This window comes from Sciurus vulgaris (assembly GCF_902686455.1).
Source record: "Sciurus vulgaris genome assembly, chromosome: 11".
NCBI lineage: Eukaryota > Metazoa > Chordata > Mammalia > Rodentia > Sciuridae > Sciurus > Sciurus vulgaris.
This window is the reverse complement of record NC_136472.1, coordinates 115,501,919-115,529,472: the sequence shown is the minus strand read 5'-3', so window position 1 is coordinate 115,529,472 and position 27,554 is coordinate 115,501,919. Positions and strand designations below refer to the sequence as shown.

Genomic DNA, 27,554 nt, shown 5'->3' with positions numbered 1-27,554 from the left:
CAGGGCCTTTGAGCTTAGAGTTTGAAGATGATGCTCCATGGTCTCTCCCAGCCAGAGAGGACTCGGTCAGCCTGCAGAAGCTGGACAAGGATAGAGGAGCCCTTGCTCTCAGCACTGAGCCACCCAGCTGTGATGAGGAAATATGGCTGAGGATACAGGATCTGGAGTCAGGCAGAAGAGGACTGGCAAGACAGCATTTCTACTCACTGGCTGCATGATCCTGGCAAGTGACCGAACTGCTCTCTGAGCCTTGTCAGTGAAAGAGGGACACTGAGACCTGCTTGACTGGATGGTTGCAAGGACTGAATGAGATCATGTGGCAAAGGACCCAGCACAATGCCAGGCACATCACGTATGCCCAAGAAGCAGTGGCTTGCGAAAGCAGGAGAGATCAGTGGCGGCAGTGACAGCCAAGAAGTAATAATACTAGGTACCTGGCACATAATTACATTTAATAGATATTTATTAAAGAAATGAAGCCAAAAATGCTCCATGGATATGTGAATATCTACATTAAAGTTCATCCCATGCATGAACCATTAGTCCTCCGAATCACCCACTTATACAACATTAGTTATTAAGCACCTGATGGGTGCCAGGTACTGAACCAAACCTCAGGAATACAGTGAAGAGCAAAGAGGACATAGCCCTGCTCTCACCCAGCTTATTGAGGTTACCCCTTCTTGGGGACAAGAGACCATTTTGAGAATCTGACTGAAGGTTTTAGATTCTTTCCCAGAAAAACCACATGGCTCCACGTATGTAACGTTTTCCCAATGTTCTGGAGACCTGGAGAGCCAAGAACCTCTGTGTCAAGGGAACTTTCTGCCCTGGTCACACCTGTCCACACCCGGAGCCCTCCCTCACCATTCCAGCAGAGGCTGGAAGGGCCTTGAGAAAAGCCCACGGCCAAAGCCCAAACAACTGTTCCATGCAGAGGGGACACTGGAACCTCCCATGTGATAGAAGATCGTGAGCTTGTCCAGTGCAAAGGGCACTCTCTGGTTCACGGCCCAAAGCAGAGAGGGTTACCTGGTAACATCAGAGCATCCTGTTGCCATGTCTGAAATCTGTCTGCTCCCTCAGGGTCTCAACCTGGCTGCACACTGGTGACTTTCGGTTTCCTGACTATTCTTGGGGCAATCTGGTGCCTTGTGCATGCCCATTTCCCACCCCTCCACTCACTGCCCACCCCACACTCTGCCTCCTTCCTGGTCAAGGGCCAAAAGGCACTGTCCCCAGGTGCTACATGCAGATCTAGCCTCACCCACCCTCTCTCTCTCATCCTTGCTGGGCAGGGACGTGTTCAGGCCACCACACTTATGCCTGGGCAATCTCCCTAGAAAGAAACCCCACCTCCTGCTTTTTATCCTGGCCAGTCCTCCTCTGGGCAATTTCCAACTACCTCTCAGCCTGGGACACTCTCTCCTCTCCTGTACTGATCTTCTGTAGATGCCTGGAACTTTTCACGTATGCAACTGTCTCTGCTCATAGGTTCTATGCCCCTCAAGGGAATCTGTCTTCTTTGCCTTTGAATACTCCAGAGTCCATCAGTACAGAGCCTGGCACACAGTGGGTGCTACGTCTGTACTGCTTTCTTCTCAGGGAAAACAGGATATGACCAAAGAGCCATGGACTGAGTACCCGCTGGCAGACGGGTAAAGCAGACCAGGCACATCTAACTGAGCCCCGTGCCCTCTGCCTGAGGCACTATGGGGCCAACCTCCTACTTTCCACCCCACTGAACAGATCAGGGTCAAATCTCCTGGGCCACAGTAACCAGTTTCCAACTGATGAGAGTACTAACAATGGCTCCTTAAGGGCCATGTCTTGTTGTGGCCAATTTGAAAGAGGGACCCAGTGGGCCCTTCCTTGGGACCCCCTTATAAAAGCTCCATTTTGTGCTGCTGTCTTTATGACTAAGCTCCAGCTAAGATGTACCTGGCGATCCCTTAGTGAAGGGATTATTGACTGAGACACTAAGGAGTCAAAATCCATCATGACCTGGCCCACCGCATAGACCCGTAAGCCCCCGGGGCTGGCCCAGACTCCAAAGGCTCAAATCTGGCAGAGGCCACAGTCTTCTTCCCCATCCCACCATGCACAGATCCCCATGTTCCTCCCTGTCCCCCACTCCCCATCACCATGGAGATCTGAGGGCAGCAACTGTCTGAAGCTCCTTGGACTGGCAGGATCCAAGGTATTCAGGACAACTAGAATGGACACTGGGTGCTTAAACTGTCAGCAGGTGAACAATCAGTCCCCAGGGGATCTGCCTCTGGGATCAGTTGTAGTCCTCTGTCCTCTCTGTAACGCCATCCCTGCATCTCCCAGCTCCTGTGATTTGGGGGCAGGAGGGGATAATAGTTCCCTTTCTTAGCAAATAATAAACAAGGCCCAGAGGAGAGAGGAATGAGAACAGAATCAATTCATGAAACTTAAATCAAGGTCTCCTGACACGCCTTCCTGGGGCTCTTCAGCTGTAAGTCTGCAATGGAAACCAAGCACCCAGTTAAAGAGGACCCTGGGATCCGCCACCCATGACTGCCATCACAAAGTCTGATGGCAAAGCTGCTGCACCAGGTACGGGGGCAGGGCGCACACCAGCCAGGCCCAACAGGTAGAGTGTGCTACTGCAAGGTCTCCAGGGGCTCCCTGGAACAAAGAGAGTGACAAGCAGGAGCTGGCATGGCCAGGCTTCCTGGAACTAAGGAGAGCAGTCCTGCCAGACAGACAGAGACAAAGTCATCAAAAGGCCAGAGGCTGGAATGTTCCTCAGAGCCTGACTTTAAGGCAATTTTTATTCAAAGAGGCCCAGGTCCCCATCAATCCACCATCCAGGGGAGTAGCTAACAGGTTTATAGATAGATGGAATCTTGTTTGGTGTCTTTAGACATAGAAGGCCCACAGAAGTAGCCCACCCAAGCAGCTCTGTGTCTTGTGAAATGTCATTTGGTATAACCAAGTACCAGGATCCTGTGATCCTACAGGAGAGCTGGGACAGTAGTGGGTAGGGACCTGCTGAGGGTCACCCATCTGCCTCTTCCAAGCTGTGTAAACTGGGGCAAATCCCTCAAGCACTCTGCCTCAGTTGCCTCAAATGAAAAATAAAAATAATACCAAGATGTCAAGAGGACAAATATGGGATATTCAGGAGAAGCATTCAGCATTGGACTTGGCACTCAAAAATTCACAATAAATGCATACTGGTGGTTTTAATAAGTCAGATCACTACCAATATCTTCCAGAAGTAAAAAATTGCACAGCTGCTTCTAGAACCTGGAGGGCAGTTGGCATCCAATGGAAGTGGGGCTATGGCCACAGGAGCTGCCCTTACCTACAGGCAGGCTCAGAGTGGATGGAGAAGCCCATATTCCCTCTCACTCACTGAGCAATGGCATCCAGCTGCAGGCACCTGCGGCTCACCTGAGAACTCCCTGGTCTCTGGAGCCTGTGCAGCCCATGTACTCAGAGCAGGCCCCAAGTGGGGCAACTCGGTCAGAAGCCAATGGGAAGACCTGCCTTTGGCTGCTCTACTCCTCTCCCACTGTCCTCCAGTGGGACTGACCCTGGTCGTGCATAGCGATGTGGTCTTCTGCATTATTATTTCCTTCCTTACCCTGTCTCACTTCTCTGTTCCTCTGTAGCACATGATTGGACTTTGAAAAACCACAACCACCTCTCTTGCTCACCCAAGTAATACTTGTGCTTAGATCTTCACTGCAGGCCTGTTTCTGGGGGAGCATGGGGTGCGGGCCAGTCCCTGCACTGAGGGCCTGTACCCATCACCACAAGGAGGGAAGGTGTACAGCTGGCCAGGACATGGGCACAGCCTGCTCGTGGAGAGGAGGGAATAGAGGCGAGGGCGAATGATTGACAACCCAAGGCTCAAACAACTCCTGGGAGAAAACAGATTGTGTGTTGCAGAGTCAAAACAGAACAGAGTGTCTCCGAGTTCACAGAGCCCCCAGTTCTAGGCTGCAGAGGGACTGGCAACTTTGCCAGAAGGATTAACAGAACAATTTTAATTGCTACAGGCACCCTGAGACAAGGAGCAGGGCCATGTGCAGAAAGCTCAGCCACACCTGCCTGCAGGCTCAAAAATCCTCCCCTTGGACCACACAGGTGCTACTTCAGAACTCAGTATCCCTCCTGCCAGGACCTGAGTCACCTTTAGCCACAGATAGACTCACAACACTTCTGGGACGGAAAGACATGGTGGGCATCTCCTCCAAGCCCCCAAATGATGCATTGATCCCTACCCATCATTTCTGCATGCATGTGCATGTACACACACACACACACACACACACACACACTGTGTGTGCTGCCATGCCCTCCTGCTCAGTTCTGCCAGTTCTGTCTGCCTCATGCTTCACATTCACACAGGTGACGGGCACACGCCCTCATGGCAAGCTCTGCATCTCCAAAGCGCTAACCAACATCAGCTAAGAAACAGGTAGCCCCCTTTCCCTCAGCTGCATAGTGTGGAAAGCAAAGGGTAAGACTAGGGTTCAAGTCCCTTGCAGGGGGGCCACCTCTCCCGGTAGAAGTGCAGGGAGGTAGTTACCATGATACCCCACACAAGGGGCGAACGAACAATGGAAACAACTTACCCCAGGTCAGTGAGCAAGGGCCTGGTGAGCTCAGTGACAAACTTAGGTCTCTCCAACCCAGGGTGCAACTCTCTAATCACACTACAGACACATGTTGCTATCATCCTCATTATTTTCACTGTCCAAGATGCCACCACAGAGACCAGCCCTCTAGTCCCCAACTGCCTCTCCCAAACTCATCACTACTCACACACAGACCCCACTCACCATCAAACAAATTGGTCGGAATTTTTTTTCTCACATAAACACTCCAATCCACATCACATCATGTGCCCATGACGCATCTGCCCTCCCCAACGGCCCCCCTTACACAGGACCACACACGTGACGGGGGCTAAGAGCCCTCATGTGGTCTCAGCCTGGCCCAGAATGAGCAGAGGCTTGCTTTCTCTCTTTCTGTCACAAAGCCCCAAAACCAGTTACCATCCACCATAAGGCAGCTCAGAAATTAATCAGATTGTTAACGAGGACTACATTTACAACTTCAATTGTCAAGTCTAATAATTCCCTTTAACTCAGATCTGTTGCCTTCATTAAAGTAATCAGTGCCTGTCAGGAAGTGATCAGAAAACCTCAGGATTTCCACTCAAGATATGGAATCCCACATGCTATATACTTCATTGCAGGGACTCAGGCTTAGTTAATTCTTCCAAATGTTGGAACTTCTTAAGAAGGCTAATAAGATTTTTTTTTTTTTTTTTTTGCTTCAAAAGTCTTAATAGGATAGGAAATTTGAGAAAATCAATCAATAATTAATTACCCATTAAACATTACTTGCCCAGTACTACAAGGACACAGAAATAGTAAGTAAAATCCTTGGTTTCCTGGAACTTAGAATAGATAATCAGGAAAGTTAGTTTAATGAGATAACAACTAAGTAGGCTTCTACATTACAAATAGAGTATGAAATCATTCATTCATTCATTAAGTTAGCAAAATACCATTTGGGCTCTACCCATAGTAAAATGTACTGTATGTGGACACTGTGGAAGTTCACAAGGAAGCGAGGTGTCCAACAGGGATCAACATGGGGTCCATTCACAAAGAACATACCAGGAAGTAGGTCACATAAGCAAGCGACTAGGACAAGCATGTTAGGAGAATGAAGCGAGAACCATGGTAGCAACAGAGAAAAGATGGACTTACCATGGAAGGCTTCTAGAAGCATTAGGACTCAAGTTATAATTGTTCCTAGAAGGAGGCAAGCCAGTCACAGACACCCCAGTACTGGGAAGGGATATGGTAAACCTAAGGCATAATGTTCTCTGTGCTACACAAAAGAACTCAGACTGATCTTGGAAAGGAGAAGCTGCCTACGTTCACACCCCCTGGCTTTGTTCCAGGAAGCATTCACACGCTGCAGTTAGAGCACATGGTCCACAAACATTTACCAAGTGCTGGCACCCAGGCCCCCAAGGAGGAGGAGGCACAGTTCTGGCCTCACTGAGCTCAAGAGTCAGATGGGGGAGAGAGGCAGAGTCTCAGCAGCAATAGCCACAGGGGAGTACCCAACAGTACAGAACGTGAGGAACCCGCCAGGGCAGTGGGCAGTGAGAGAACATGCCCAGAGCAGGTGGGGACTAAGCTGAGTCCTGAAAACAGGTAGGAGACAGGTGTTCAGGCTGTGACCATGAGACTAAATAATGATGAGAACAGGGCTGGGCTGTAGCTCATGGTAGAGTGCTTACCTAGCACACGGGTTCAATCCTCACATAAAAATAAATATATAAAATAAAGGCAAGAAAAATAATGATGAGAACAGGAATAACAATTATAATACACTCTCAGTACCATCATCTTTGAGTATCTACCTGTTTTGTGCCAGAAACAACACTTGGTATTACGCGCGCGCGCGCGCGCGCACGCACACACACACACACACACACACACACACACAAACATGTCAATTCTAATCATTTTGGGATGTGCGTATTGTCTAGGATATAAGTGATCCTAACTATATTATAGAAAATGTTATTCCTGTTTGACAAAGAGTGAGACTAAGGTCTAGAAAGATGGAGCTGGGATTTGAACCTGTCCCCATCCATCTCTGTTCCACATTTTGGAACACTTGGTTGAGTTCCTCAGTGGCCTCCTGGACAACAGAGCCAAGGGAGTACCCAACTTTCAGCATCCCAATCTGAGTCCCTGAGAAGAGAAGAAAGCCAACCTGCTCCTGCCTCTGCCTCAAGTTGTCAGCCCAAATCAGTGTCTCTTCCACTCACTGGGCCTCAGTTTCCAATTGAAAATGACAATTCTGGGTCTGGATGTGCTTTCAAGGTTCTTCCTGCCCTGACATTCTGTGACCCTGAGGTTCTAGACTACGTGACCTCAGTGAGCACAGATGGCGGTAGGACGGGCTCAGAGTTTCCAATCAGCAGGCCCTGCTTGGGCCCAGGCCCACCGGCCAGGCATAACCTGCAGCAAGGATCCCCCATGGCATGCTGGGAGAGGAGACCTGCCCAGAGCCAAGGGGCCACCCCTGAGCCAATCTCCAGTTCCTGAAGCTGAAGACCCTGCTGAGGTTGCCGGTCTCCTTGGTCCTGCCTTCATTTCACACACCCCTGCCCCCGTGCACCTCTGAAACTCAGCCCCCTAGACCACAAAGAACAAGCTGCCTTGTCTTCTTTGCCTGCTTACTCCTAAATGACAGTCGCTCACCATCGGACCCCTCAGGACTCCAAGTCCTTGCCCCACTGTGCTCTCCATCCTCCTCTCCAGCTGCCTGGGCCAACCCAAGACAGGAGAGAGCACATCAGCAGGGACCACGAAGCCAGAACCTGCCCCTCCCACCACACGCATAGCTGCACGGAGTGTCGGAGGCTGAGGGCTGGCAACCAGGAGCGCTACACACAAGAATAAACAATCTCATCTCTGAGTGTATATTTTGTCTTCATTATGCCACTGTGAAGGTGTTAATATACAACTTACAACATATTAATCACCCCTCTAACTTCCAAATGCTAAATGCATCATTAACATTCATGTTTTCTTCAATTACTTGGCTGTTCTGGGGGAGGGGAGCGAATTGGCTCCTCACTAAATCCATCTCCTTTGGAAGGTTCAGGGATCATAAAAGGGGGCCTGGGCCTCCACCCTTCCTATGGAGGGCACTCAGAACTGCTGCCTGGTCCCAGTGCAGACTGGCCATAAAAACACAGTTGAGGCCAGGAAGTGAAAGGGAGAAGGCGGCAGGTGAGAGGGAAAGAGGGATGGATCTAAGGAGGAACCAATTTTATACCAAAGGACCATAGAGATCAATTGATCTCCATCCCTCATTATGAAAAGACTGGGACTCAGAGGGGGTAAGTGACTTGCCCAAGTTCACACAGCTGGTTAGTGGAGAGAACCAAGGAAAGAAAGGAAGAGAACACTGAATGTAGAAGAGGGCGTAGAAGCCAGGTCAATGCAAAAGTACAGAGAGTGGAACAAGGGGAAGCAGGGAGGGAAAGACAAAGGCAGGGACAGCTTCAGGATACATAGGAAAGAAGGAAAAATCTGAATTTGCTGCAAAGTCAGCTGTGCTTAAATCCAGCCTTACAGCTCACACCAAAACCCCTGAGGTGGCGGCCTAGGTGAGGAAGTGCCATCTCTAAGAGGGGGCAACCAGGACCAGCTGAAGAAGGAAGGAGGAGTCAGGAGCACTCAGGGTTGGGCCTCAACCCCAGGACTCCAATTCAAACCAGACTAAATATGACACGTAATTAAAATGTCATTACCCCACAATCGTGCTATCCAAACTTCACTTGGAATTTGTTACAGGCGCTGGTGGCTACAAAATCAATCTGCTATTGTGTTTCAGCAAATCAGATTCAATAATCTCCCTGCCAGTGGGTTGCAGACCAACTCTGAATTGAAGAGGAAAGAGAAGAAAAGACTCCTGCTGGCAGGTCACTTTTTTGTCCACAGGCTGCCATCCAGCCAGGCCTGTCCACCTTGAGATGGAAGCATCCAAGGTCAGCACATATGGGCATTTCCAGAAGCGGGAGGCTGGGGGCTCAAGGCCTGGCGGGGCAGAGCAGCAGGACAGAGCAGTAGGGACAGCATTAGGGAGTTCCTCAGGGGCCTCCCCAGATGCCGGCCCTGCTAGTAATTTGGCCCATAGTTAAAAATCCACCTGGTTCAAGCCAAGTCATGCAACACTTTGAAATGCATCATTTCCCAAGTCTTGCAATTTATGAGGAGGGTCATAGCTTCCTCCACAATGGGGAGAAGCCCTGGAGGGGTTAGGGTCACTACCAAGGTCACTCTCAGTAGCGGGAGGGGCAGAGACCACCCACGTGACTTAGGGTAGCATTTGGCACTGGAGCACACATACAGACTGCACATATGCGTGCACGCTCCCTGCAGAGTGTGACCGGAGAGCTGGCCCCGAAGCCTATGTAAACACGCCCCCTTGGCCCGGTGCTCTGGAGCCCCAAGCAAGGTTCCTGCAACCTGCCTCTCAGCCTGCTCTCCACTCGGCCCAGTGCTGCATTCCAGGCAGCAGAGCCTGCAGCAGCCTGCTCGCTGGCCTCCCCGACCTCAGCTTCTCCTCCCTCCCACCTTGCACACCCATTCCAGAATGATCTAAAATGCCACTTTGACCTTGACACTTCCGTGCTCCAGAGCCTCATACAGCTGCCTGTGCTCTCCGGCTTCTGCTCCCACCGCTTAACTGAAAATGCTCCCCTTGGAGGCCCTGTGACCTCCTCACTGCCCGGAAGACACTCTTTCATCCTCACTGGACCTGACCCCTCTCTCAGCAGCACCTGGCATTTGTCACCTGCTCTTTCCCGGTGCCCTCCTCCTCAGTGTCTGGGGTCTCAAGCTGGTGTTTTTCCTTCCAACTTCCTGGTTATTCCTCAGTTGACTTCCGGGGTTTATTCCTCAGTCTGTTCCATGAGGGCTCGTGCTTCCAGCTCTTTGCTGTCAGGTGCTCTCTGCTCTTCCTACATGAATATAAGTGGCGTCATCTGAGTCCATGGCCTTGGCTGCCTCTCTACCCAAGAGAGGCCCGGAGCTCACACCCACGTCCCTCTCCTGGATTCCACATCTCACCAATTAGTTCCCTACTGGATGTTTCCATGTGGCTGTATATAGGCACCCCAACCAGTGTGGTCAAGCTGAATCATCTCCCTTTCTGCCCCCAAATGGCTACTCTCCCAAACTCTCTTTGAATGGCATCACTTCCAACCAGTTATGTTAGGAATCAACCGGGACTCCTCCTCCCTTAAAGATGCCCCCATCCCCACCCAAGTGCAAGCACCTTAGAGCTTCTCCTTGGCCTCCTGCAGAGCCACGGGCTGTGGTGCTGATGTGGAAGCCCCCCTCAGCCAGTGACGATGGAAACTAGATAAGTAGCAGCTTCCTGCTCCTGTGCCTGGGACACCCCAGAGGCCCGTCCCCTACTATCTCCCAGAGACCTAAGGGAGTTGAGGCCACGTGTCCACAAAGTGAGTCTCCACTTGGCAGTGGCTGCATTCCCTTCCTGACCTCACTCTGCCAGTGGCGTTTCCTGTAATTATCCCGCAACTAAACCTCGTACAGCCAGAAACCTTTCTCAGAGGACACTTTTGGGGGAACTCAGGGTAAGAGCCTGCCCATATGTGTCCTTTTCCTGCAACCATGTTCAGCCCTCATCCTTTATCACCTGGACAACCAAGTCAGTTCTGACTGGTCCCCCTGCCTCTCACCTGGCCAGCTGGCTTCCCAGCCTCTGGTGCTGCCCTACTCCTAATCACACATTGGGTCACAGCACTCGCCCACTATGTGCGGAACACAGCCCACTTTATCCTTGTGCTTCTAAGACCCTTTGTGACCTGCCCTAGTCTCCTGTCTATACTAACCTCCATCGGGCCCCTCTGGAGTCCTCCAACCCCAGTCCCAACAAGCGGCTCCCAGCTCCACACTGGGCAGCTCGTCCTCCAGGCCTTCTGCTCTGCCACTGTCTGGTGGGGGATCTGGAGACCTTGTCCTTCCACAAATGTTTACAGTACTATGTAAATAACTCTCCTGGGGAATGATGTATGTGGCCTTTCTGCCCTGGGCTTGCCACGTCCATGCCAAGTGGGCTGTCAACGCGGCTGCTCAAGTGAGACTCCAAGGAATGTGGGTCTGCCATGGAGGGGTGGAGTGAGGGGATATCATAAAACACTGTGCGAGGACAAATCTGGGCCCCGTGCCATGAAAAATGTGAATCTGTCCTTGACTTCGGTGGCAAATGAGGCGTGAAAACATATCAAAATGTGATATTCAATATATGGATGTATTTAATATTTTATGAGACTGGAAATCAGTTACTGAAGGTTTGAAGGATAAATCAAGCACCAAGCAGATGAACTTCTTCAAGTGTGTGCACCTGATGTGTGCCTTGCCTTAGGAGAGGAGGAGGATGGAAAGAGGGCAAAACCAAGACCCTGAGACTCCAGGGGGAGCAGTACAGAGACCCTGGACACGCTGTCTCCATCTTTAGCCTTTGCACATCTGTCCCAGCTGCCTACAAGCCTTTACCACTTTGCCCACCTGGCGAACAGTGTTCATCCTGCAGAATCCTTTGGAACCCTGCTTCCTCGCCCTGCTCTGGACCACGCTCCACACACAGCATGACCTCATGTCTATACACTGAAGACCTGGGGCCTCCACAGCCAGCTCCACCACACTGCAAGCTCTCTGAGGAGGAAGAGGGAGGAAGAGGGGGAGGAGGAGGGGAGGGGGGAGGAGGAGGGGGGGAGGGGGGAGGGGGGAGGGGGGAGGAGGGGGAGGAGGAGGAGGAGGAGGAGAGGAGGAGGAGAGGGTCTCCCTTGATTCAATAACCTTCAGAGCCTGGCACACAGGGTGAACCTGCAGCACACATGGAACGGGAACAGTAAGAAACTGAAAGGAACTTGGAGCAAGAACTGTGGACAGGGATGGTGTGTGGCTCAGTAGTAGAGCCTTGCCTAGCTTATGGGAGGCCCTGGGTTCCATTCCAAGCAAGTCCTCACCCCCAAAAGGCAGCCATGAACAACAGGCAGCCATAGAACTCACAGGCCCAGCTGTGAAGCCAGGAACTTGCTACAGTTCTCGCATTGCTCTTTAGGTAATCCTCATAAACACCTTGCGCTCTAAGGATTATTCCTCTTATGTAATGGATGAGGGAAACAGGGCTCCAAGGGATTTAGTCACCTGAGCCTAACCCTATTTTGTTGGCTCTGAGAGGGCAGGAGACCTGCCCAGCCTCCTGCTGTGAGCCCAGACCGCTGCCTGGCATGTGGCAAGTCTTCAAACACTTTGCTGCATGAATGGGCGTTGATTCCCAGCCTCCTTCAAACACTCAGCAAGTGACAGCCCTCACTGACAAATAACATGTTCATCCACCCCAGGGGTTCCCAAACTTGGCTGGTCATCAATATCATTTGGGAACTGTTAAAAATTCCAAGTGCTGGCCCCACTCCTGGCCATTCCAATTAAGTCTGGGGTAGGATCTGACCATATGCATATTTCTTCCTCACTAAAACCCCCTGGATGATTTCTGTGATGAGGCAGATCTGGGAGCACTCCCTGAGGCTGCGCTCCAAACCTCTCCCCGAGACCTTGACTGTATGCATTTTCCCCAGCTCTGACTTAAGGATGAGGAGAGACCAGATGGCCCCTTCCCAGAACAGGGGATCTTTCTTTTGATCACCCCCCCACACCCTTCTCTCTATCTCATAAAATCTTCCCAAGTCCTTATTTGGCTTCAGGTCACAGTTCCCTCTGCTTGGGGGTGACTGTGGTTCTCTCCTGCCTTATTTTGACCTCTCAGGTCTAGGCACAAGTTCAGTCACAGCTGAATCCTGCCCACCAGTTCATCCTGAAACCCATTGAGCAATTGGCTCTTGCCAAACTCTGTGCCCTACTTCCTAACCAGGATGGACACTGCCTTGATTTTTATCTCCTACTGAGCAGGAAAAGAAGGGAAGTGGTAGGAGGCAATGCCACCAGCCAGAGCTCCTCAACCCTGACACTGCTGACATTTGGGGCCAGATCATTCGTCACTAAGAGGACTGTCCTGCACACTGTAGGATATTCAGCAGCATCCCTGACCTCTACCTAGATGCCACCTCCAAGTGGAACAACCAAAGACATCTTCAAACCTCACCTAAAGTCTCCTGGAGGGCAACCCTCCCCAGTTGAGAACCAAGGAGCTAAGCATCAAGGAGCACTGAGCTTGAAGGCAAAGGACTTGTCTTTGAACCTAAGCTCTTTGTGCCCTACGTCCCAGCACGTGCTTCTTTATCTTTCTGACAAGCTCAGTGTTATGAGAAGTAAAAGAGATTGAATTAAATCAACCTGCCTGGGCGAACATGCCTTGAACAAATTGGAGAGGCCTTCAGCAGAGAGCTAACCGCCTTTCAAAAACTAAACTAATTAAATAAATAAAAAGCTCTGATTAGTGTTTGCTGATTTCCATAGTGTGAATACACCCAAGAAAGTCAGTGTCAAGCAACCAACCTGATATCACCGAAAGCAGAATCCGGGGGAGATGTGAAGACTCATGCTCTGGAACCAAGCAAGCCAATAAAATAAGTGTGATCTAGCAGGTGCGCGGTGCCGGGGAGAGGCGGGCCTGTGGCACTGCTGGAAAACGCCTGCCCTGCCTACAGGTGTTCAAAGTCATTTCCAAGCAAAACAAAACAACAGCATTTCTGCACAGGGCCCGTCTGCCAGGAAGATGCAGCTACCCAGGGGGAGCTCAGCTCTGGAGATTCCACTTCGCAAATCACGCTCAGCCTTCCTCCTCCTGTCTGCCTCCAGGCCTCTATTGTCAGAGCTGATGCTGAGCATGATGGATATACCTTCTAGTATTAATCAGATAGAAATGAAAAGGCAGTTGAGAAGAGAGGGCAAGACAATGCCCCACACACTGCCAAACCTTCGACCGGGACCATGGGCTGAGTCCGACAGCTCTGCTCACAGCCTATCAACACTGCGGCATGCTCCTCACTTCTCTGAACCTGTTTCCTCATCTGCAAACCCGGCTATCTGCCCATGCCCACACCCCAGTGGGCTATGATGAGGACGGCCTGCCGGGATGTCTGCGAGAGCCAAGCCAGCTCTTTCCTTCCTTCCTCTTCAGGCAGGTCCCCAGATGGCCAAACACCCACTCCTATGAAGGGCCCAGTGCCCCCTGAACAGGCTGCTGGGCCCGCAAGGAGCCAGCGGGTGGCAATCAATTCCTATAGCGCTCCATTTTATCTACTAAGCTAAATGGAGAGTGCCCCCAGGAAGCAAAAACCCCATCGGTGGAGAACAGCAAAAGGACGTTTCCAATATCTTCCTGGTTCTGAGAAATTGGAGAAGGGGTGCTATGGCTGACCGAAGGTGACAAAAAGAAGGTGGGGACCATCCTTGTGGGGCTGGCTCCCGAGGCTCTGGGATCAATACCATAAGTGGTGCAAGCTAGAAAGGTAAGGAGCTCCTGGGTGAAAGGGGAGGAGCAGAGGCCGGTACTGGCTGGTACCTGAGAGGGACCTAGGGGAACTCAAAGACGAGGCTGCCAGGTGCCCAGTGAGGGAGGTGCATCAATCCTGCCTAGAGAAGGGCAGACCCCGGGCTCCAAGGTACCAGAAACAAAATATGGGAACTCTGGCCGGCACTTTATCACTTAAGCTGCTCTTTTTTCATCTCATTAGCCTGGACGAGGCCCACAGACCAGACCGGCAGCTTTGCTTTCTCCCATTCGAGTCAGTTTCGCCCAACTCAGCCACTCCCCCCTCCCCCCTCCCCCGCACGCGGAGCCTGTTTATTCCTTATTTATTTTGCTCATCTCAGCCCTTTAGTTCTGGGAGTGATTCCAACTTAAAAAAAAAAAAAAAAAAAAAACACAAACAACAACAAAAAAACCACCGTCAATTAAGAGACAAGCTGCTTGCAAATCTCCAGCGAACGGGAAAAAGCTCCCCCACCCCGCCCAGAATGGCCCCCTCCTCTGAAACATGGGCATTTGATATTTTAACAAAAAGCCACTAACACACTGTGTGATTTGAATCAAGTCCCTTGCCCTGTCTGGGGCTTAAGTTTCTACTTGTCCAAAGTGAGGGGACAGAACTAGTCCTGTGAGTTCTTAGTGTTCTCAGGGTCACCAGCTTCTCTGGGAATCTGAAGAAAGCTACAGATTCACCCACTCTGATTTTACTGGCTACACACATTCAAAATGCCATCTGTAATGTCAGGGCTCCCAGGACCCTTGAAGACCCTCTTGGCCGGGTGTGTGGGGAGGAGTCCCCTGGCTGGCACTCATGAACAGTATCTCCTCCAGCCCTGACCGCAGGGGCAGAAGGAAGACCAGCAGCCCTCCTCAGCCGTCTGATCAAGGAGAACAAGAGCCAGGTGGGCCTTCCTAGGAGCCTTGAGAGCAGAAACTCCACTTCCCAGGTAAACCTGGGGCCCTGCTTCTGGAACTTACTTGACATTAGTTTAATTTGCAGGAAAACCACTTTTATTAAGATGTGGGGGGCAACCACCACCCTCTAAGACCTTTTACTCCCATTTCTAAAAGGGAGTTTCTAAACGGGTTTCTAAAAGGACCCATGAAGACTGACAGCGCATCAGTCTCCAGGGGACAGGGCTCCCACTGGTGGAGAGGTGCAGCTGGATGGAGAGGGTCACTCTTCAGAGGTAAAAGAAGTAGCTCAGGGACCACCACACTGAGGGTCTCACTCACTCCACACACACACACACACCTGAATCAGCTGCCAGCACCTCCCTCCCTAGAGCTTCCCATTAGAGTCCTTCAATAACCCCTGCACAGAGGTCAAAGGGCAAGGTCTCTTTCAGAGCACTCCTCATGGGCCAGGCCCTGTGCTAGGTGCTCAAGACAACATGGGAAACAGGAAAACCTAAAACTAGTCTCTGATTTTTAAACACGGGGTTCCATGGCGCTCTGTTTGAACTAAGAGGTGGGGATTTACCTGAGGAGGTGGACAATCTCCTTGGTGGAAGGAGAGATGCGGGTCAGCCTTGACCTGAGACCCGAGGGCCCACATCCCAGTCACACCCGAGGCAGGCTTCCTGGAAACTGGTGCCACAAACCTCTGATTGTAGAATTTCCTGCTCTGCAAAAAGGTCATTTTGTCCTTGAAACACAAGAAGAGAGGTTGGGGGCTGGGAATAGAGGCTGAGCTATAGCTGATACAATGTCCAGTCTCCATCCCAGAAGCATCCTTCCTTCAAGAGCCTGCTGCTCTCCAGACTGCAGTTCCCAGACCACAGGTGGGGCCACATGAAATTTAGGTGGAGGAACCAGAACACACTGTGACCTAGAGAAGTGAGTTGGCACACACACCCAGCTGTCCCCTCCTTTATCCCCAAGGCTATAAGCCATGGAGCCTGGACTTCCCTACTCTCAGCTCCAAACACACACACACACACACACACACACACACACACACATATCTGAAGCAGCTGGTCCTGAGAAATAAAAATCACAGCAGATAATGGCTGGTTATGAGAACATGGATAAATTACCAAAGGGAGGTTCTGTTTTCTCATTGTCTGCATGTTAAAAAAGAAAAAGAAAAAAGAAAAAACCTGAGACATCTGTCTGGATCAGCCTTGGTGACAACCTGTCCAGATGGAGAGGATGGGCCAGATCTTAGTTTATAGGATCAGCAGTTGTGAAATGGCCTTCTCAGGAGCCGGCTGTGCCCTTTGAGGCAGGCTGCAGGATGACCCATCCTATGGGAAGCCCCTCCCACCATGAGCAGGGGTCTGTTGTCCAGCCCTTGACATCTGGGCATGTGACTTCCTTTGTATGATCAGACATTAACAAACACGAAACACAAGAGGATGTAAACATTCTTCCCCAGCGGCCTTCCCTCTTCTGATCTGAGGAATCTACCACCACGGGAATGAGTAAGGATAGACAAGGTTCAGTCAGCAGTCACGTTCAAAGAGGAAAACCGAGTGTCTGTGTCCATATGTGAAACCTACAGATGAGAGACACATGGCCCTTGCCCCACCGATACCAAATGAGGCCATCCCAGAGGGAGTAGCCCCAGCCCAAAAGCTAAGCCACAACTGAAAAACAATCCAGTTTCAAGTCAGTACGTTAGGGGAGGTTTGTTCTGCAATGGAAATTAACCACCACACTCTCTTTGCTCTTCATTATCAAGGCGAGAACTGGTTGGCTCCTCCAGGGTTGGGTAGACACTACCAAGCAGGCCTGGAACGTGTCCCCAGAGTCAATGGGGAAAGACCACCCTCAGCAACAGAAGGCTGAGTTCAAACTGCCCCTCTGCTATTTGCCAACTTCATGACATTGAGCAAGACACTGACCTGAGCCTCTGCTTCCCCATCTGTACAATGGGTGCAACAAGCCATTCCATAATACTGTCCTGAGAAGCTAAGTGAATGGGCAGGGAAACCCAACACAACTAGTACTCAGCAAGTGCCTGTCTTTGTTTTTAATCAGCTGGACCCGACGGTCAAGACATCTTCCACTTTGATTGCAGAAAGTACGGAAATGGTCCCCAAAGGGGTCCTTTCTCCCTGACCCCATCCTTGCTCAAGCTGCCAGACCAAGCTAAGGCAGGAGGGAAAGTGTCTGAAACAGCCGCTCAGCTGGGTCTCTGAGACACTTAGTTTTTAATCTCTCCGAGGAAAGAGGCGTTTCATCCAACATTCACCGCATCAGCAACTCTGTAAGTAAAATGTAGAAAACACCACGTCTTTATTCATTCCATCAAGCGGTAATTAGGGCTCCAAACAGGAGTCTTCGTCGGCAGGCGCTCCCGCTCCTAAAAGCCAGGCAGGCTTCTAATTGGGCTGCAGAATGACTTCAGGGGCTCCCACGGAGGCTGCTGAGGAGGGGCTCAGCCGAGGCCACCAGTTCCTTTTTCCTTCCACATCCTTCAAGAAGCTATTAGAAGGCTGCACTGTATCAGAACATTAGACAAAGGGGGGGGGGCTCGTTAGATGGGCAAAACACACACAGCCCGCGACCTGGAGGAGTCCCTCAAAGACCCCTTAGTGCAGACACGCTGGCAGGTCACTCAGGTGACGCCACTCAGGAAGAAGAGGAAGCAATTTGATTTTTGCTGTTTTTACAAAAGCAGCTAAAGAAATCGCCTTGAAGTTGCACTGACACTCTGCCACCACTTTCCACTGGGCTCAGCAGAGGGAACAGGAACAGAGCAGGGCAGTTGACACCTGTTTGGTAGAGCCATCCAGGAAGGAGAGAGTAGGGACAACAGCAACAGGCAACTTAAGCCCCCCAGCACACAGGCCCAGGGAGAGGGGCTTTGCACACCCCCTCACTGACTCCCCCCAGAACCCTGTGCAGGACACTGTCCCTCTGAGCACAGCAGGAAGGGAATGGTCACCCAACAGATAAGGAGCATGGCCAGATGGGAACCCAGGAGGGCAGCGTCAGCCTTCCAGGGTAATTGTAGACACCTCTGGCAACCTGGGTCCCGGGAACAGCTTACAGGGGCCGGCCCAGCAAGAGGCTGCCATGTTTAGTCCTGTGAATAGCTAGGGCCAGGGGCCCGAGCACCCTCCCAGATCAACCCCTCCCCAGCATTTACACATAAAGTGGTACCAACCGAGCTGAGAAATGAACAAAGCATAAGTCCAACTGCTTAAGTCCCTTCTCAAACCCTCATCTGCCCTACACACCCTCCCTTACCTCCCAGTCAGGTCCTGCCTCCATGTGTTTTATATGCAGCTATAGCTTAGATGTGGGCGTATAGACATGGACATACAGACACACAGACAAGGACATGTAGATGTACAGACACAGATACAAATATCCACTCTCCCTCTTTGAAATGACTGCAGGCTTGAACCACCCCCCGGCCGTCCTCTGGCATCCCCAGGGGCAGCTCCCCCAAGCACCCCATCCCCTGCCTCCCAGGCAGAATGCATGTTCTCACAGCCTCCTTGCCCACACTCCTCACAGTGTGACATTACACTTACTGGTTAATAGGCCTGTCTCCCTTTCTAGAATGTAGGCAGAGAGGCAATTTCTTATTCATCTTTGTATCCCCAACATTCAACATGACGTTTGACACATGGTGGGCATCCACAAAACGGTTAGGTGAAGGAGTTGATGCAATTGTTTTCTTGACTTTTTAAATTTTTTTTATTTTCAGTTTTGGGGACTGCAGATTGAACCTGGGGTAACTTACCACAGAGCTACACCCACAGTCCTTTTTATTTATTTTATTTCGAGACAGAGTTTCTCTAAGTTGTAAAGCCTGGCCTTGAACTTGCAATTCTCCTGCCCCAGTCACCTGAGTCACTGGGATTACAGGTATACACCACTCTACCTGGTGATGTAACACCAGTTTCTACTTCAGGCTGGTGTGAGGGATCCAAGGATAAGAAAGGTACCCAGAAGGGGCCCAGAATCTGGGGAATCAGGAAAGCAGTATCTTCCAGTACAATCTGATAAGTGCTCTGGAGGCTGAGAACAGGGTTCTAAGGGTGCATGATCTAGGGAAGGAAGCTTCCAGAAGAGTATCTTGACTGAGGCCTGTGAGGAGTGGGAGTCTCCAGGTAAAGGAGAGCTATTCCAGCAGACAGAGCCACATATGCTGATGCCCAGAGATGGCAGAGACTAAGGAATGTTCTAGAGACTGCAATACTACAGGCCAATGTGACTAGAGTATAAAGCATGAGATGTTGTCATGTAGCAGAGGATATGGATAGAGAGATGGATGTAAGTCAAATTGTTCCTCTCTGCATGCTCTGAGTCAGGCAGTAAGACAGGTGGTGAGCCCCTTCCCTCCCTGGAGCCCCTGGCAAGATGATTCAGTGAGGTGCTGTACAAGATGAAATCTCGACCCTCATGGAAATTTCAATTGTATAATAATAATAATAATAATAATAATACAAAAATCAATTTCATAGCCCAGCCCAGTGATACACACCCGTAATCCCCATGATGGGAGGCTGACGCAGGAGGTTCCAAGTTCCAGGCCAGGCTGGGAAGTAGCTCAGTGGTAAAGCTCCCCTGAGTTCAGTCCCCGATACAAAAAAAAAAAAAAAAAAAAGAAAGAAAGAAAGAAAAAGAAAAAGAAAAGAAAAGAAAAAAGAAAGAAAAGAAAAATGAAAAGAGAGAAATTTCATAATGAGCCAGGACTATTAATGAACTCACAAGAAGCAGAGATAAAGATACAAAAAGGGCAGAGACTCGTGATGGAGGATGATCTGAGACTTCAAGGCCGAACCGGCACTGGCTGGCTGAAAGCAGGGGGAGAGTCTCTGATCAGGGGAACAGCGTGTGCAAACCCCCTCAGGCAGGAAAGAGTCTGGCGTGACCACAGGCTGGAGGCCAGCGTGGAACTGTCAACAAGATGTGCTCCGTTTCCTAAGAGTGCCTGAAGCTGTAAAGACATGTATATATAATCCTACGTGGGGAGACTGAGTTCTGAGGTGGATTCTGAAACTCAGTCAAGTCCCCCAAGACCTGCTCCTTCCGGTCTCCCCTCAAGGTTGTATGTTGGCTCTTCTCAGTGCCACATTCTCATCCATTGCCTTGGTTCATTTCTACTGCTATGACAGGGTTCCAGAGACTGGGCGAGCTATAAACAACAGAAGCTTATTTGGCTCATGTTCTGGAGGCTGGGAAGTCCTAGGTTGAGTGCCCACCTCCGGTAAGAGCCTTCTTGCTACATAACAAGGCAGAAAGCATCACATGACAAAAGGACAGGTGAGTGAGACAGGAAAAAGGGGTCATTTATAACAAACCCACTCCATGATCACAGCCTTAATCTATTCCTAAATGTGGAGCCCCCATAACCTAATTACCTCTAAAAGGGCCTCCCTCTTCATACCAAAGGGCAATCAAATTTCAACACCCATTTGGAAGAGACATTCAAACCACAGCACCCACCAAGGTGCATGAAGTCCAAAGGGAGATGTGGAGGCGTCTCCTCCTCCTGCATACCCTCCTATAAAGCCAGTCATCTTTCTAATTCACCAACAAACATTCTCTTAAGTTCTGTTGGCCAGAACTAAGTCACATGCCCACCTTTAAGCCAATCAATCATTGGCCGTTAATTCGTGTGTGACATTACATGTTTAGCTCAAATCCTGTGGGCAGAGAAGGACTCGCCTTCCCCGCAAATGTCACCACCTCTTTCATGGAAAAAAAAATCCTCCATATCTGAACAAAATCAGGGTACTGCTACCAGGAAAGATAGTAGAAAATGACATTCAGGAGAGCAACTGATCCAGGCAAAAATGTAAGCGGAGTTTGGAGAATAACATGGGCTAGATTCCGCGGGCCCTTCTCAGGCACTTCAAGGAGTTAGGATTTTATTTGAATGGTAATGAAAACCCACTGAAAGCTTTTAAGCAAAGGTGTAACTTGAAACAGTTTGCATTTTTTTAACAGTTTGCATTTTTAAGTGCACAGTTTTTAAAATGCTGTGCTTTGTGAAGAACAGAAGGCAAGAGAAGAAGTAGAGGGACCAATTGGGAGGCTCCCATCCTAGGTCAAGAAAGAGATGCGGAAAAAAAAAAATAAAAGAAAGAAAGAGATGTGGCAGCCTATACTGAAGGGTGGCACGGAAGCCAGGGAGAGGGTGATAAATTTGAATGCATGGTGGATGTACATGGGCAGAACTGATGGGAGATGGGAGGGAGAGTGAAAGGAAAGAGAAATCAAGGACATCTCCCATGCTTTGGGGCTTGCAAACTCATGGGCCACAGAGCCATTTACTGAGATAGGAGAAGGTTTAGGGAGAAGCAGATTTGGGAAGAACACCCAAGACTTTGGCTTTTCATATGCCCAGGATATCTGGAGAATATCCAAATGAAAATGCAAGGAGGCAGATGGAATTGCAGGACCAGAGCTCAAGAGAGAAAGTTGGACATCATTGCTCTACATGGTACTCCAAGGTGAGCTCCCCTGGTGAGCAGGTCGAGAGAAAAAGACCTGGCGCCAAGACTTGAGCCATCCATACTTAGACAAGAGTGCAGGGGGAAGAAAGAGAAAGGGAGAGCCAGCCCTGGTGGGGATAGCCAGGGGAGTGGGCCTAAAGAGTCTCCAAGGAGGAGAGAGTGGAGTGGATGCTGCTGAGAATCAAGAAAAAGACTGCAATGTGCATGGGACTGGGCAACGAGGAAGCAACTAGTGACCTCCACGAGCTGGTGAGTGCAGTGGTGGGGACGGATGCCACACTCAAGTGATGAGGAAGCGAAAAAGTAGAGGCAGAGTGAGTGCCCAGCTCTTTCACATTGTTTGGTTATGAAAGGGAGTGAGAGACAAGGAGAGGGCCTGAGAAGAAGGTTCCTCTGCAGGTGGCTTTTTGAAGGTGACAGAGAACACAGCAGATCCCTACCCTGGGGGATTATTCCAGGGTGAGATCCAGAGAAGGTGAGAGGAACAGGATCCAGAGTACAGGCAGAGGTCAGGCCCTTCGGGTTTCTGGAGGGGTGCTTCTGGGTGCTACTGCAGGTGGGCTCCCAGAACTGACACCTGCTGCCTCCTCAGTGAAGGCTGAGGTGAGAGGCTGAGCTCAGGGGGAGGCTGGGGGCAGTGAGGCAGGAGATCTCAAGTCAGAGAAGGTAGGAAATAGGAGCCTTGGGGAGTGAAAGGAAGTCTACTGCAGAAAACATCATACAAGAAAAAAAGTCTTAAAAGGCTGTTGAGTTGAACTATGATGAGCTTCACTCAGGAGCTCTCCCAGCCCAGGGGAGTGGGGGGCTGAGTGAAGCACAGGATCCATTAGGAAACTGGCACAGAAAGCTTCAGCCCTGTTCTCAGGGTGCATCATGAACGAAGAAGTTGCACACTCGCACTCACATGGGGTTCCTCTGCCTTCAATGGTGGTGATCATCTCTAAAGAGGTGTGCGCACATTTCTGGGCGAGTCTGATTGCAATTTCCCCAGGGACTTATGTACAATTTCCAGGATGCTACATCTTCATTTCTGAAGGATCCGTAATTGGCACTGTTTCTTAAGCTTGAACATAAAAGTTTTCCAGTCCCTAAAGCCTCTCTGTCAAGTACTTAATGACCTATAAAATACTTAAATAAGCCAAAAGAGCTCTGATTTTAAGGAAGCAGGCAGCAAATCCTCCTGTAAAGTGAAGTCATTTTGTAATGCAAACAGCCTCATCTACTGGGCTTTCCTGTAGAGACGTCCACCTGTGTTCCTGGTGCTTTGTGGCCAGATCATGCACAGGTGGTTTGTACTGACATCTTGTATTTCTTGGGACATTGACATTCATCTGCTCAAATTAATTACTCTTCCAAGATCTCTCCCCTGACTCGTTTGGAGAGAACAAGAGCTCCTAGGCCGATGCAAACACAGAAGAGTGGGGGATGCAAGAGAAGACGTGGCCTGGGCAGCTGACCGCAACAGAAGCATCAGCACTCTCCTTACACCCAAAATGTTTGTCTAGAAGCATCGATCCAGAAGCCAATGCATACCAGAGAGGCCTGGGACAAAGACCGGGAGAGAAGAAAGCTGGGCACAGCTGTATGAACTTTCTAGAAAAGGTGTGGTAGGGAGAGGCAGAAGGCAGCTGGGGCCCATGAAGAGGCCATGCACCAGTGAGTCCTTTCAACACTTTTAAGATAAATGTCTGACATGATTAGTGTTCACGCCACAATGAGAAGACGTCGGGAGGAAGAGCCATCACAGATTGAGTAGCATAGAGAAGAGCCTTAGGCAAGTGCTCTATGGGACCTCTGGCTTCTCTGTCCACCAGGGGCACAGTCATACCCAGGCCCATCTGCTGGCACTGAAGCCCAGTTTCAGGTCTAGAAGGCAGGGGCACCACCTTGAGAGGTAACGTCTCCCACAGAAGGGAAGAGGAGTACCAGGGAGCAGAGAATGTAAATGCAGTCACCAGAGTCTTCTTATGTCACATATGGCCAAATATCCCAACATGGTGACATGCCTCAGTTTACCCCTCCAGTCTGAGAAGGAAGCAGGTGAAGGAGCCAGATCTCCTGTAATTCAATCATGGAATATAACCATGAATATAATATATACCATGGAATATAATCATGGCAGTAACCATGAGTAAGGGAAGGTGCCTAGGATTGGTTAAGCCAAGTCCCTTAAATCCCAACATCTACATTTAATCCACCTGTAAACCAGAGACCTCAATACCCATCTCAGGAGCTGCAGAGAGAATCAAGAATGTGTGTAAGCTCCTTAGCCAGGTGCCTGGTATATACTAAGTATTACACAAATGGAAGGTTAGACAGGGCCAGGAGGAGGGACCCCTCAGCAGAGGCTGCTTCCCAGGGCCCGAAGAGCCTATCGACATGGGCCACTGGGTCATGCATGAGTCATGGTCTGGTGAGTCTCGGAGTTCCCAAGAAGAGGCCTGAGTCTGAATCAAGAGGACGAGTGAAGCAGATGTGTTCATCCATTTACTCACTAGACAATTGGATTGAGTGCCAATTACATTCCAGGGACTGTGCTTGGCCTGGAAATGCGGCAATAAACGAGATGGCACGCCAGCAGCAGGTGACACCTGGATGTCAGGGTGCAGGGGCGTCACTGGGACTGTCTGGAGCTGTAGCCCCTGGGCACGAGGCTGATGTGCAAAGCAAAGCACAAGTAGCAGGACACTAGTTCCGGGCAGGGTAGGAGGCCTGGGAGAGGACCTGTCCCAATTCCCTTGGAATGACAAAGCCTGCAGCTGTGAGGACACGCTCCGCCAGGCAGGATGAACTCAGTCTGGGTGCCGAGGCCTGCAGGTGGGGCTTCCCTGGCAGCAGAGGAAGCAGAAGCAGGCGTAGGCTGCAGCTCTGGGGTGGGGTTAAAATTAAAGGGAAAGCAAAAAATAGTCAATGGAAACGAGTCCTTTCTGACACTGTGAAATTTATACTTGGTCTTCAATCCCATTTTCTGGCTTACCATTAAAATCCTTGGAATCTCCAAAGCATTAAGAATCTTTTGTATAATAACGAGTGGACCTGAGGCTGAAAGTCCCCTGACAGCTTCAGGATGGGAGTTGGGGGAAAGCCGGAGGCAGGATTAGAGGGCTGGAGCTTCTGCACCCTCTCCAACCTCAGGAGTTAAGTTGACCACTGATGTCCAGTAAAGCCTATGTAATGAAGTGGCCATAAAACTCCAAGGATTCAGAGGGAGTTAGCTGAACACATCTGAGTCTGCAGGAAGTGAACAGAGACGCATTCATGCCAGGAGGGTGAAGCTCCAGCACTGGGGACCTTCCCAGAACCTCATCCTCGGTGTCTCTTCATCTGGCTGTTCATTAAAATACCCTTTATAATGAACCAGTGAAAGCGTTTCCCTGAGTTCTAAGAGCTGCTTTAGCAAATCAAACCCAAGGAGACGGAACCCCAGTTCATACAGCCTATCAGACAGAATCACAAGCAAAAGAACCTGGGGCTTGTGACTGGCACCTGAAGCCAGGGTGCCATCTTGGGGACGGAGCCCCACCATGTGTGGTATGAGCTGCCTCCAGGTAGACCTGTCCTGGATTAGAGGATGCACAGGGATGTCCACTTTGGAAATGACTGCTTGCTTATTAGTGCAGAAAAAGCCCTACACCTTTTGGGCCACAGAAGTCTTGTGTATTGATGGTGGTGGTGGTGAGAGAGCAGAGGAAGATGGTTTGTGGTTCCTACACAGGCTTCAGGGGCACAGACATACCCTCCTCCTGCCCACACAGCAGCCTTGACATGGGTAGGTCCAGAACCAGCAGGATGTGTTAATCCAAAGCCCTAAGGGCTGCCCTGGCCCCTCCCAGGCTGTGTCACCCTGACACAGCCTCTTTGGACCCCAGGGTCAAATGACTTTTGAAACCCCTTCTTGCTCTGACCTTCCAGGAGTGTACTCAGAAAGAAGGCTTCACAGGAGAAAATGCCAGCCACCCAAGCCTGACCCCCTGTGTTCCTCTGGCCTTTTTGGTTATCAATACCTTTTAAATATATATTAAAAGAGACAGATGTGCCTGTGTCCTGCCTAGGACAGAAGTCATTGTGGTTGGAAGGGCCGAGGAGGCAGGGGGTGGTGAGGGACCCCAGGGGAGGGTTATACTTTGCTTTCTAAGTCCCTGCCTTGGAGTCCAGGAGTGCAAACCTGCACAGCCAGCTCATTGCCTTTGTTCCTGTTTGTCTTTCTGCAGGGGTTGTGTCTAACTCAAGAGGCTTGACTGCTAGAGAGACACAGGTGGGCAGCACCCCAGCAGCTCCAGGGTCAGAATTGGCAAGAATTCCTCAGCTGAATCTTGGGCTCAAATCAGGTGTCTCCAATCTGCCACATCCTCCCTAAAAAGGTCTTTACCATTCAAATGGTGGCCAAGGTAGGACTTTGACTTGGCTAGGTAAAGGTCAGAGCTGTCCACCTACAGATGGCTAGCTGTGTTTTGTTTGGCCTAGGCGGTGAGTAAAAACTAGGTTCTCAAAGTGTGGTACCCAGACCAACAATATCAGCATCACCAGCACCAGCAGGGAACTTTTTAGAAGTACAAACTCTTGGGCTCCTACTAAAGAGGAAACACAGGGTGAGGTGGGCAGCATCTGTGTTTAAACAAGTCTTCCAGTTGATTCTGCCATGCCTGGTAGTCTGAGAACCATTAAGATAATGTAACTAGGTAGGGATTGTTAGGGGGTCTGTTATAAGTTGCTTAGCAACTTCCTGTTTCCCACTGTTTCCCACAAGCATCTGACTTGTGTGATCCACAGTAGAAAAGAAAATGCTGTTAATCTCCAGGATACATAAAGAACTCAAAAAACTTAACAAAAGAAACACCAAAAAAAGCCAAATAACCCAATCAATAAACGGGTAAAGGAACTGAACAAGCACTCCACAGAAGAAATACAAAGGGTCAAGAAACATATGAAAAACTGTTCAACATCTCTAGAAATTAGAGAAATAAATGCAAAATTAAAACTACACTAAGATTCCCTCTCACTCCGGTCAGAATGGCAATTATCAAGAATACAAGTAACAATGAATGTTGGCAAGAACATGGAGGAAAAGGTTCACTCATACATTTCTGGTGGGACTGAAAATTGGTGCAACCACTCTGGAAAGCAGTATGGAGATTCCTCAAAAAACTTGGAATGGAACCACCATATGACCCAGCTATCCCACTCCTCAGGTTATAGCCAAATCCCAAATCAGCATACTACAGTGACGCAGCCACCTCAATGCTCAATGTTTATAGCAGCTCAATTCACAATAGCCAAGCTATGGAACCAACCTAGGTGCCTTTCAACAGATGAATGGATAAAGAAAATGTGGTATATGTGTGTGTGTGTGTGTGTGTGTGTGTGTGTATACATATACATAAAACAGAATATTACTCAGCCATAAAGAAAATGGAATTATAGCATTCGCTGGTAAATAGATGGAACTGGAGACTATCATGCTAAATGAAATAAGTCAGTCCCCCAAAACCAAAGGCTGAATGTTCTCTCTGATACGTGGATGCTGATGCACAATCAGAGAAATTCTTTGGGTTAAACAAAGGGGAATGAAGGGAAGGGAGAGAGGATGGGAATGCGAAAGACAGGAGGATGAATCAGACATGACTCTCCTGTGTTCGTATATGTCTACACCACCAGCGAAACTCCACATCAGGTACAACCACAAGAATGGGATCCTAATTGGAATTAGTTACCCTCCATGTAGGTATAATACGTGAAAACGTGCTCTACTGTCATGTATACCTAAAAAGAACAAATAAGAAAATTTCCAGAAAGGAAAAAAGAAAAGAGAGCACCATCTTGAACCAAATTTCTCCCTGGGAGTTTCTTGATTCCACAGCCTCTGCATCAACTGCTCATACGAGGTCCCCAAAACAAAGTCCCAACTCCCATAAGCAAACCCAAGGCCCTTACAGACTTGACCAAGCCAACATTTTCACTCTCATCTCTGCTCCCTTCACTTTCAATTCACGCCAGGGATGCTGCTAAGCATCCCACAATGCACAGAACAACCTCTCACAACAAATAATCACCTGGCCCCAGGCATCCAGAGCCCCACCCTATACC

General features: G+C 49.8%; 1 protein-coding gene across 10 annotated transcripts in view; it reads right to left on the bottom strand.

Moving 5' to 3' along the window:
- The window catches only part of GRIK4 (glutamate ionotropic receptor kainate type subunit 4), a 410,374-nt gene that overhangs the window by 319,610 nt on the left and 63,210 nt on the right, over nucleotides 1-27,554 (bottom strand). For 2 of the 10 annotated variants that reach the window (XM_079103140.1, XM_079103146.1), the window contains exon 1: nucleotides 9,382-9,665. The exons of 7 other annotated variants lie outside the window; for them this stretch is intronic. The gene's annotated coding sequence lies outside the window, so the exon portion shown is untranslated. Of the gene's footprint in view, nucleotides 1-5,762; nucleotides 5,786-9,381; nucleotides 9,666-27,554 lie in introns of those variants that run through there. One more of the 10 variants, XM_079103139.1, reaches the window with a different exon arrangement.